Below are 12,197 nucleotides of genomic sequence, written 5' to 3'. Positions count from 1 at the left end.
TACATACATACATACATACATACATACATACATACATACATACAGTGCAGACCATGTAGGCTGGGGCTCCCAATGAACAAAGGGAGACCCTAGGAAGACCTTAAATGGACCGATAACTGGCCAGATATTGTGATTCGATCCCGGTGGAAATGAAAAGACCTTGAATATTAAGCGGACTATATTGAAAGTGTGCACTGCGATTTTATGCGGGCTATATATATATATATATATATATATATATATATATATATATATATATATATATATATATATATATATATATATATATATACCCTTATACCTCGTGTCTATTTAAAAAGAGCGCATTTCTGTATTGTGTGTTCCCTGATGAAGGCCGGTCCCCGGCTGAAACGTCGGATTAATAAAAGTTAAAAGTTTTCGTGTTGCACGTCCTCTACTTCGCAAAGCATTGATTCGACTGGATCCAAGGACACTTCCTTCCTCATATATATATATATATATATATATATATATATATATATATATATATATATATATATATATATATATATATATATATATATATATATTATATATATATATACATATATATATATTATATATATATATTATATATATATATATATACATATATATATATATATATATATATATATATATATATATATATATATATATATATATATATATATATATATATATTATATATATATATACATATATATATATATATATATATATATATATATATATATATATATATATATATATATATATGAGGAAGGAAGTGTCCTTGGATCCAGTCGAATCAATGCTTTGCGAAGTAGAGGACGTGCAACACGAAAACTTTTAACTATATATATATATATATATATATATATATATATTAGTTTTGTTTCTTAATTTTTATATCCTAACAACCAGGTGGAAAGGGGTAACCGACACCGAGCAGTTGTGCCAACTCCTTTATTAATTTTTTATTTCTATAAAACATTATAGTGAAAGATTCAAGCATATTTGTCGCGATGTGAGTAGTATTAATATTTATGATGACTGCCAGTTGGCCATGTTGGTAGAAGTTCATGATGAAACAAGCGCAATATACACGAAGTCTTAGAAATGACGCAGCACTAGTAAGCTAGTCCTGCTAGTAAGTGCTCCGTCCTGTGTCCTCTCTGAGTCTTCGTGTATATTGCGCTTGTTTCATCATGAGTAATAATATTTTTAAATCGCATTTAAAGGTCATGCAAGACCGGTATGTCGTGCAACCTAGCGGAAAAGACTTGAAGCTGGATTATGGAGTCGTTCAATTTGCTCTACGTAGTCTCATGATTTCATGCGCACCATAATTAATGGTAGAAGTTAGAGTGCGCATATTATTATTCATCCCCGCTTTATTCTGTGCTGCTTACGAGGTAAAAGCGGCGCTGCCGTCGCGGAAACTAGTGGAATGATGACCTGATGACTGAGAGCCTAACCTACTGTGTCTGTGCACTAGGGCGGTACGTTTGTCCCCACGACAAGGACGCAGGAAGAACGGAGTTCCTAGTCCAGCGGTGTGTCGTCTTTCTTCATGTGTCCTTGTTAGCGCGTTTGACTGGAAACACTGAAAAAAGAAGGTACACTGACCAAATAAAAGTTGTAAGTGAAAAGACGTTTCGGCTTCTATACGGAAGCCTTGTTCCACAATTGTGAACAAGGCTCACGCATGGAAGCCGAAACGTCTTTTCATTTAAAACTTTTATGTGGTCGGTGTACCTTTAGTATAACTGCCAGTTGGGCGTGTTGGTATACGTTCATGATGGTGAAGAGCTGAAAGAAACGGAGACTTATGAAGAACACGGTGTACCTTCTTTCCTCATGTTTCATCCCGACCAGACGGGTTTCTGTCGAACTCTCGATTTCGACTGGAAACCCTCCTCTCACCCGCCACGGTAGTCTAGTGGTTATGGCGCTCGACTGCTGACCCGAAGGTCGCGGGATCGAATCCCGGCCGCGGCGGCCGCATTTTCGATAGAGGCGAAAATGCTTGAGGCCCGTGTGCTTAGATTTAGGTGCACGTTGAAGAACACCAGGTGGTCGAAATTTCCGGGGTCCTCCACTACGGCGTCTCACATAATCATATCGTGGTTTTGGGACGTTAAACCCTAACAATTATCATAATTACTAACTCTCCTGTCATTTTTTCCCTCTGTGAAACTCCCCTCCTGGTCCCTTACAAGTGAGCGCTGTATACCTGCTTCGTGCTGCCGGCTTGTCGTGGACGTCGAAGAGTCCGTCGAGTGGGCACTGTCGACTCTCGAAGCCCTGCGCACGTGGTGGGCGACGGGTGTGGACGGGGGAGGAGCCCCGCAATGCTGCAGCGCCGACTCGGACGCGCACCGCACCAGGGAGGAGGAAGAGGCCGCCGACGACACCGACACCACGGTGCTCAGCGGAGACGAGCAGCGCCTCCTCTCCCGGTTGCGAAACAAGGACAGCGTGGCCTCCATCGCAACCTATATATATGTACACACTGAAAGGCAGTGCAAGTCCTGTGTGCCCTGCATTAATGACACTGGCGTAAATCATAAGGGTGAGGAGGAGAGGGGAGGGGGAGGGTGAGGGAGGTCAAGGAAGTCCCGAGTCCTGACCCCCCTTGTTTCTAGGCTGGGAGGACACCCCTTGAAAGTGTCTCTCCCCTCCTCCTCCCCCCCCCCTTGAGATGTATCTTTCAAACAACATATCTTAACTGCTTGACAATTATCTAATCTGAAATCTGAAGGCCTTACGAAGAGCCGAAGACAAAAGTGAAAGCTGCTTTCCGTTTAGAAAAATCTGTAGACCACGAGCTTTCTGAAATGCTTCAGGTTAACGCGCCGCAAATGTTTCACTTTGCTGGGCTTTGAACTGCAGAGTAAATAAAAAAAAATGCCCGATCGTCCACCGTTATTTATTTACGTCGATGATTTGCCGGAACCCATTGACAACGAAGCACGAATCCGATTGCTCGACCATGGTCGTGTTATGTAAGAAAATAATTCTCGTTTTCTCCACTTTATTTCAAAGCTCAATTTTAATTTAACCTCCCGCGCCCCTTGAGTACGTAGAGGATGAGGCTCCCATGGAAGTCCCAGTTGAAGAAGCATCTAGCGAACGCCCCGCCAAAAAGCGAGCCATTGTAGATTCAGCGTGTAGCAGCTCAGCTATGAAGGCCAAATCGGAAATCAAAGACGCCATTGAGTCACTCAGCATCACGATTGGAGCAATCAAGGCTACGCTTGATGGCCTCGTGGAAGGTTTCAGTTCACTGAGTCTCCGACATGACGAGCTTGAGAAGCATGTATTCTCTATGAGTCAAACCCCAGATCCTACTAAAGGAAAAAAGACTAGTTCCGCCTCGGCCGAACAGACAGCGGCTGCATCTCGCGGCATCTTCTACGACCAGCTAGCCTTCAACCATAATCATGGCAGCAAACCACAAGCCGATTAGAATTTGGCAGTGGAACTGTAGGGGATTCCAGCGCAAGAGGAATGTCCTTCAGCAGTTCATCCGCTTGCATCAGGAAAAGCCGCATGTCATTCTTCTACAAGAAACGCTCACAGACTCGGCCTCACTACCGGGCTACAAGGCGTACACGATTCACGATGAAGAGAAAAGGGGCATCAGCACCCTTGTAACCAATAGAAGCACTTTTATCTCTCACGGCATTAACGATCCCGTAAGGAAAGTAGAGTACTCCCTAATAGAAATTATATCCGGTAATCTAAACAAGGACAGCATTTTCGTACTCAATATATACAGTACGCCTTCGGATCTCAGGCAGAGATTCGCAGCGATCATTGCCAGAGCGGCTAGTGAAGCAAGGAATTCCCCTCTAATCATAGCTGGGGACTTCAATGCGCCGCATCGGGCGTGGGGATCCGCAGAATACCCACAAAGGCATCGACCTATGGCAAAGTGCAGCCAATCGTAACCTCACTTTAATCACTGATCCGGCTTTCCCAACTAGAATTGGCAATTCGTGCTCTAGAGAAACTGTGCCGGATCTTACATTTGTCAAAAATGTCGATTCGATGACCTGGTCAAACTTATTGACAGATATTGGCAGCGATCACCATATCTTAGCCACTAGCATGTTTGTGGACACGAAAAGACTAAGAAGCTTTACCGTCACAGACTGGGACCTGTTTCGAACACTCCGAGAAAAGCGTGGGCAGTCCCAACACTCACCTCCTGATTTGGACCGATGGTCTGAACAATTAAAAGAGGACATCAAGGCAGCCACGAAGTCAATCCAGACCGACCTCGAAGTCGACAGAATGGACAGCCGGTTGGCGCATCTTCTGGAGGCTAAAAAGTCACTCCTCGACCGATGGAAAGGGCAGAGGCTCAATCGGAAGCTTCGAAAAAAGATTGCAGAACTGAACGGGACCATTGAAGAGCATTGTCAGGTACTAGCTAAGCAGCAATGGGACGAACTCTGTAACTCTGTGGATGGTCAGATGAGAATCGGAGGAAAATGGAACTTGCTCAAACACCTCCTAGATGACGCGAATTCTAGGTCTAATCAGAGGCACGCGATAGAAAAGGTCCTTCATGAAGCGAAGCGGTCGGAACCCATGGGCGTCATTGCGGATAAGTTGCCAAACAGATATCTTCCGGTTGGTAGCGTGCGTCCGACGGACTATCCTACGTACAAGGGCGAGCCGAATCCAACACTAGACGAACCATTCAGCACCAGCGAAGTCAGGGCAGTATTACATAGCCTAAATGGTAGGTCTGCCTCTGGTCCGGACGGAATTTCCAACAGGGCTCTCCGGAACCTGGATGACGACTCCATCGAGTATCTCACTGAAGAGATAAATCGGGTCTGGAAGCAGGGCTTGGTTCCAGAGACCTGGAAATCCGCATCGGTGATACTCATTCCGAAGCCGGGAAAACCCCAGGCCTCGCAAACCTTCGACCCATCTCCCTCACGTCATGCGTGGGGAAGGTTGCAGAGCACGTCATTCACAAACGCATTTCGGACCATGTAGAGAAGAGCAATTTATTTCCATACAACATGGTTGGCTTCCGTCCGGCTTTGTCGACGCAGGATGCGATGAAGCTCATCAGCTGTCAAATAATCGACAATCCAACCAGAGACGTCCGGGCTATTCTGGGTTTAGATTTGGAAAAAGCTTTTGACAACGTGTCTCACGCACACGTTCTGAATGCCATATCGGACCTCAATTTGGGCGCATCCTTTCACGGTTACATCAGCTCCTTTCTCAAGGGGCGGAAAGCGACACTTAAAATTGGAGACCTAACAACAGAGGCTTTCGAGCTTGGCCCTAGAGGAACACCGCAAAGAGCGGTCGTTTCACCGCTATTGTTTAACATAGGAATGAGAGGTCTCTCGGAAAAGCTCTCTGCTATAGACGGTGTTAGTCATACAATCTATGCAGATGACATAACTATATGGTGCACCAAGGGATGTGAAGGAAATGTTGAGGCAAGTCTCCAATCGGCAGTCAATGAGGTTGAATCATACCTGGAAAACACGGGACTAAAATGTTCCCCCAGTAAGTCCGAGTTACTCCTTTATAGACCAATCAGACGGGGTCCCAAGCCCAGGGGATGGAAGCCACTCGCAGATGTCGATATCAGGCTAACCACACGTGATGGAAACTTCATTCCTAGAGTCGAGTCCATACGCATGTTGGGCATGGTTATCGAATCCAATGGATCCAATAGGCTTACGTTAGATAGGATTACAAAGAAAACGGAAATGGTCATCAGACTCATTACTAGGGTGTCTAAGAGAAGAGGAGGCCTGAAAGAAAATTTACTCCGGATTTTTCATGCCTTCCTCGTGAGCCACATTATCTACGTAGCGGCCATGCACACCTGGCACAACTTCGAGAAAAAGAAGCTTAACACCCTCATTCGGAAAAGCATCAAAAGGGTGCTAGGCATTCCGATGACTGCTAGCACAGAACGCCTTTCTCAATTAGGCGTGCACGATACGCTGGATGAAATCATCGAAGTACAAGAATCAGCCCAGCTTGCTCGACTATCCTGCTCTTTGGCAGGGAGAAGAATCTTAGCCATTCTGGGCCTCAATCCAGTGCTGGCAGAGGAGAGAAGCCATCCAATCATCGAGGAGCAAAGAGAAAATATTCTTGTCGCACCGATCCCTCGCAATATGCATCCGCAGCACAATGAGGGAAGGCGTAGAGCAAGAGCGATTGCGATCCTGAAGAAGATCAAGGATGATCCTCAATCGGTCTGCTTCGTAGATGCGGCACAATATGGTCGCTCATCTCACTATGCCGTGGTCGCAATAGATAACAGAGGTGAAATAATCTCGTCGGCCTCCCTGACTGGGACCACTTCTTCTAAAGCGGAGCAGGTTGCTATTGCTTTGGCACTCTTGGATGATAAGAGGACGCAAATCTACTCGGATTCTAGATCGGCAGTCAGTGCGTTTGCCTCGGGCTCCATAGCGAAAGAGGCACATGACGTTCTTAAGAACCGGACCATAACTATGCACACAATCATTTGGTTCCCGGCACACCTAGGTCAAACTTTGGACTCGCTCACCAACCTCAACGACATCGCCCACTCCCAAGCGCGCGTACTAACTCTCCGCGCGGGAGGAGAAGCCTTGTCACAGAGCAGGGTTCAAGAGTTCCGAGACACTTTATTCACATTTAATGAATTCACGAAGCATTTTTATCTGGAAAGAAGAGTATTTCCTCCACCACAGAAAAAGCTCACGAGACCACAGGCGATTACCCTTAGGATGCTACAAACTAGTTCTTATCCAAATCTTGCTTTCATGCACTGTCTATTCCGAAGTGACTTCAGCTCGCAATGCCCTGGCTGCGGGGGAACGTGCGATTTAGAGCACATGTTTTGGCGGTGCCCCTCGTTACGTGGGGATAAGGACCTCACAGAGCAAAAATGGAGCTCGGCCCTTAAGAGCTCGGAATATCACCGTCAACTTTGGGCTGTCCAGAGAGCCTGCGATGCGGCGGTTAGGCTAGGTCTAACTGTCCCCACGTGGGAGCGGCCCGCGATGTCACCCTAAGGAGTGGCACTTCTCCGGATCTTTAAATAAAGTTCTTCGTACCGTACCGTATACTTAGAAATAAAACCTATACTTATGAAAACGAAATGGCCGCTATGTCAAGGCGCATACCCCTTGTGATTATTCTAGATTTACGTGCCTGATTCCTGATCCTACATGACCCTAAAGCACGTAAGTAGGCGTACTTGGTGACCTTATACTAAACATTAGTACTAAACATGATACTGACACGTCAGGCGGCAAAGTATGATCATCATCATCCACTCTCCTCATTCTCTCTACCTCCACTCTCTCCCGCTGGCTATCCCTTGCACTTCTGATGCAGAATCAGCACGCAGGGGCTGCAGGACGCTCTGTTCGCGTGTTTAACGGAATGTTAGTTAAGCCAGTAGCCTGGAATGTAAAGCTATGAGCTTTAGAAATACCACTAAGGGCACACTTCTGCGGTCGTATTATGCACCTTCAGGTGAAAACCCCGTCGCGTTAACCGCATGAATACGCACTGGGACGGTGACCGGGAAAAGTTTGAAAAGAAAAAGACGTCCCGAAAAACGTTGATGCAGAAACGTGCGAACGATATTCCACTGTAACTGGTATTAATCTAAACGCAGAACTCCAGGGGATGATGGAGGCTTCAAGCGATGAGAAATCGTTGAACGGGGAATGTCGCTGGAGCCAACATTTCGACAAGTGGGTTTGTCTTTCTTGCTACATTGACGAAGACAAGTCGTTTGGTTGAAATGTGGGCTCCAGACATTCCCGGTTCAACGATTCTAACACGAAAATGTTTTATGCCGGGGTCCACCAAAATTTCCATGACGGAAATACGTCAGCAAAATGAACGCCATCAAATGGCAAACAAAAATATATAAGAAAAAGTTCCGTTGACAGGAGTCGAACCTATGACTTCTTGGTCCGCGACGCTGGCTGGCGGGCGTTTAGCCCACTGGGCTACCTCCAAACACATAATAGAGGCTACATGAACGCGCCTTTTATCTTTCACACTTTCCTCTCACAGTGCTCTTGCATAGATAGATGGATGGATGCTATGAGTGTCCCCTTTATAACGGGGTGGTGACATGTGTGCCACCAGGCACGAAAAAAAAAAAAACGCGCCGTTGCTGCGACCGTTCCATTCGGCGCGTTTCCAATAGAAGTGTAATTTCGTTTAACACACCGCGAGGTGGTGGGTTTAGCCCAAGTCTCGCTCATAGCATCCATCCATATTGAAAAATAGCTCTCTGACGCTCGCCTGGCTGTCGCACTGCGTTCCCCGCTCGCCCTGTGAGAATTAACTGCCAGGCTAGAGGGAAGACAGGACGCGCGTAGCGTTTCTCTTCGCGTTTCACGACGCTTTAGAGGAGTGCGTATCGAGTTATCAGTGTTTATTATGTGCTTTTTGATGCCACACTTGCGCGGGATTCACCATATGCGGTGTCCACGTATATGTTAAGAACTTCAGCTACCGCACGGCAGGGGTGTAGCCAGGGGGGGGGGGGGGAGGGGGTCAAGCAAAATTGAAAATTTTGCTTGCGTATATACAGGGTGTCCCAGCTATCACGCAGCACGATTTGAAAAAAGAGGAGCGGCGTTACGCGAATCAAACCTACAGCATACTGCTCCTAGTACACTAGAGCAGCCACTGCTATTTTTTTCGTTAATGAGGTTTAATTAATTAGTCATAATTATTTTTCTAACTCGACAAGTACTCGCCTAATTGTCAAAATGTCAATGAGGCGTATGTAGGCATGTTCAAATGGCATCTAACTGCGCTACTTTCAACAACGTGCTAATTGCGCGCTCATTTTTTCCGCTTGATCAAGAAAGCCCGCGAAATCAAGAAAGCACACGGGCCTCAAGCATTTCCGCCTCCATCAAAAATGCGCCCGCCGAGGCCGGGATTCGATCCCGCGACCTGCGGGAAAGGGAAAACGACAGGCGTGACACCCGGACCGGAAGACAGCAGAGTGCATCAGGCAACAAACGGGGACAGTAGATATTCTATAGCTGAGATTAAGTGAAAGAAATAAACTTGCACAGTTCGCGTAATGCGTAGCACGGACAACCGGTGGTCAGTGACAAGCTACTTACAATGGCGGAATGGATACAAAGGGATGGGAAAGGCAGCCGAGGACAGCAGTGAGTCGGACGGCGCGACGAAATTGAGCAAGCATCAAATGGAATCATCTTCCACAAGATGTGGTGAATTGGAGACCACTAGGAGAGCTCTTCGTCCCGCAGGGGACAACCAAGAGGAATCTAGGCAAGAAGCCACTACTGAAAGCTGGCTTTTCCGTAAGAAACTAGTTTGTGAGGTAGAGCCCGCTTTACGCATGCCAGCCACTGGCGATAGCGTGTCTAATCAATCGCCCGTGGAAAGCAGCGTTTTCGCATTTTATCGGATAGAGTAATTTGAATGGGCTTGACTAATCACTATTTTTCAGCATCTATGTACAACTAACAATAATTTTCTATTAAGTTAAAATTAGAACTTGCGTGCCTTTTATAATGGTTGCGCGACCGTGCGCCCATCACGAGGTATCCGACCCCCATGTATCTCAAGACTCTGGATACGCTGCTGCGACAATAGCTCGAATCTCAATTATTTTAATTAATTCCTATTTTTACCTAAACATGTACCAGCAGTTCTCAATCGCACTCTGACGTGGCAAACGGCTATAATTAGAAGCCACCTGCAGCTCCGGGTCAGCAAGAAACTGCACTGCGTCGATTCCACTACAAAAACTCCAAACACAAGCATTGCAAGCAAGACAAGGACCACCAACACCGAATTCCTCATTATTTGTGTGATGGATCGATCGAAATGGAAAGGTAGCTGCAGCATTCGATCGTTGTCCATACCTTTTCGTCAGCCTTAGACGCCTCATCAAGCGCGAAAAGTGACCGGTGTCCCGCGTCAGCGGCGTTCAACACGACTGATGCAAAAAATCATCACGTGATGACGTCACCATATGACGTCATCATAATATCACAGATCGCCAAAATTTGCGACGTCATTATGACTGTTGCGGACGATTGCGGCCGCGCGGCAAGAAGCAGGAGGACAAAGAGAAGAAAGAAGACATAGACACGAGCAGTGGAATAAGAGAAGGAATCCCGGGGCTCGCGTGTTCCAGAGCGGCTGCGTTCTTGCTCCGGTTCATCAAGCCCTCAAGACAGCTGATGTGAGCACTCAAGGTTTTTGCCTAAGGGTCGGGCGGATCTAAATAGTAGTGATTGGAAGGTGATTTGCTGTTTTAAAATCGGCTGCTAGCACAACTGATGTCGACAACTTCTCCTGGTGATGGCCCAGGGCGGTCTCCGCCTTGGTCCGCCACTCTCTCACCTGATCAAATGCCGCTTGAAGCGTTTTTTTCGCAGTGGTGTGGCAGTTTCCTGTACGCGTAGTGCCCCCTGCACGAGGATCCATTCGACTTACCAACCCGAAGCGGTGCAGGCGGAATACAGGCGGCCACGCGCCACTATCTTCACATTACTGATGTCCGGCAGTTTGGCAAAGGTGGGATTGTCTGCCGATCGCCGACCAGGCTTGGTGTATGATCTTCTAAAATGCTCGTCATTTGGAGCAATGCAAGTGAGTGCTTTCATCCCACCGCACCTTGCCTGCACCAAGGGAATTGTTCGGAGTAGACGCTACTTTAAGCCCAGCAGAGACCACTTGAGAAGCTTTCCGCGCTGGTGCGATAGCAATTACCGGTGCAACAGAATGGTCGAAAACAAACGAGTGCCAACAGAGTCGGTGATTGCACGTTTGCAGGTACATCAGCCCTTCGGAAATCAAAGTGGCCGCTGAGTTTTAGAGTAGATCGCTTGCCTCGGTCCATTACAATGTCGCAACTGCTGGCGGAGATGGACACAGTTTGGGAGGTTGCAAATTGGCATGCGATGCTGTATGTGGTGGAGCGAGAGTCACTCCCCGAACGACTGCACTGCTCAGTCGCCACAAGTGTGCCTGTGTGGAGGTGCTCACAAAGCTGATGAACCCACCTGCCCAGCTAGAGCGCAGGAAATCCAAGTCTTAGAGATTATGGTAAAAGGCGGTGCTCGCGAAGGGAGGCTATTTCAGCTGTAAAGGAAGAGAACATGGATATGCTAGCGTAACTGCACGACACCAGGCGATGACTGATGCAAATATTTCGCAAGTGATAGCAGAAGCTGTAGAAAAAGCTATGGCCAAATGATGGAAAGAGTCGTAGAAAGTGTGACGGAATGCCTTAGTGGATTATAGCCTCTCAAATGGGACTAATGGCTCAAGCGGGGACTATCAGTCAGCGGGGCTCAACCGAAACGCTTTCCTCGCAAGTTGATGGTTTAAATGAGACTCCATCTAATGAAGGCCCGATTCAAGCTTTCCTACAAAAAGCGGTGCTGTCTGGGCTCGCAGGCCTCCCCAGCAGATTCACAGGAAAACGCAAGCAGATGTTGACTCGCGCGTACAGAAACGAAGGGCGTCTCCCCTAAATGCGACTGATATATCCGAGCTCGAAAATCAAAGAAAATTTTCCCGCAGGCAAGGCAACAGCTAATATTTGGAAGCGGCAGTAGCCTCTGCGGTGCTTCACACCGGAAGGTAGATGAAGTGTGCAGTGGAACTGCCGATCAGTATTTGCTGCTTCTACAATTTAAACGTTTAGTTTCCCAGGTTTATCCGGATGTAATCCTCTACAAGAAACTTGGTTACTCCTGACAAATCTACAGTTTTGTAATTACCGATCATTTCGATTAGATCGTCCATCCAGAGGTGGTGGTTTGCTTACCTTTGTATCGAATAGATTTTGTCACAGAGCACAAATATCATTTCAGCTAATGTCTTACAGAAAGTGAAATTTTGGCGGTAGAATTAACTCTTCCAGGAGTTTCAAATTTTCATGGTTAATGCTTATTTCCTTTGGGTGTGCTGGATACACGGGACATTAGATTCAACTTCTAAGTTGTGGAAAAAAAGATCGTACTAGCTGGAGATTTCAACTCTCATCATATACATGGGATCAAATGCCCAATGTGAAAGCGTCTATGGGACTGGGCGGCATCTAATCAGTTCAGTTGTCATAACACGGGATCCTTAACGTTCTGCGGGGTCAGTTTAGATCGGTATTGGATCTTACGTTTTCGGGTCCAGGTCTTTCGGTAGTATCT

The 12,197-nt window shown here is 46.7% G+C and overlaps 1 protein-coding gene across 1 annotated transcript in view; it reads right to left on the bottom strand.

Annotated features, from left to right (window-relative positions):
* LOC119373581 (uncharacterized) overlaps positions 1–12,197 on the bottom strand; it is a 40,393-nt gene that overhangs the window by 12,797 nt on the left and 15,399 nt on the right. The gene's annotated exons all lie outside the window — the stretch shown is intronic.

Source organism: Rhipicephalus sanguineus, chromosome 11 (assembly GCF_013339695.2).
Source record: "Rhipicephalus sanguineus isolate Rsan-2018 chromosome 11, BIME_Rsan_1.4, whole genome shotgun sequence".
NCBI classification, from domain to species: Eukaryota; Metazoa; Arthropoda; class Arachnida; order Ixodida; family Ixodidae; genus Rhipicephalus; species Rhipicephalus sanguineus.
Note: the sequence above shows the minus strand (reverse complement) of the source record. Positions and strands in the feature narration are given on the sequence as shown.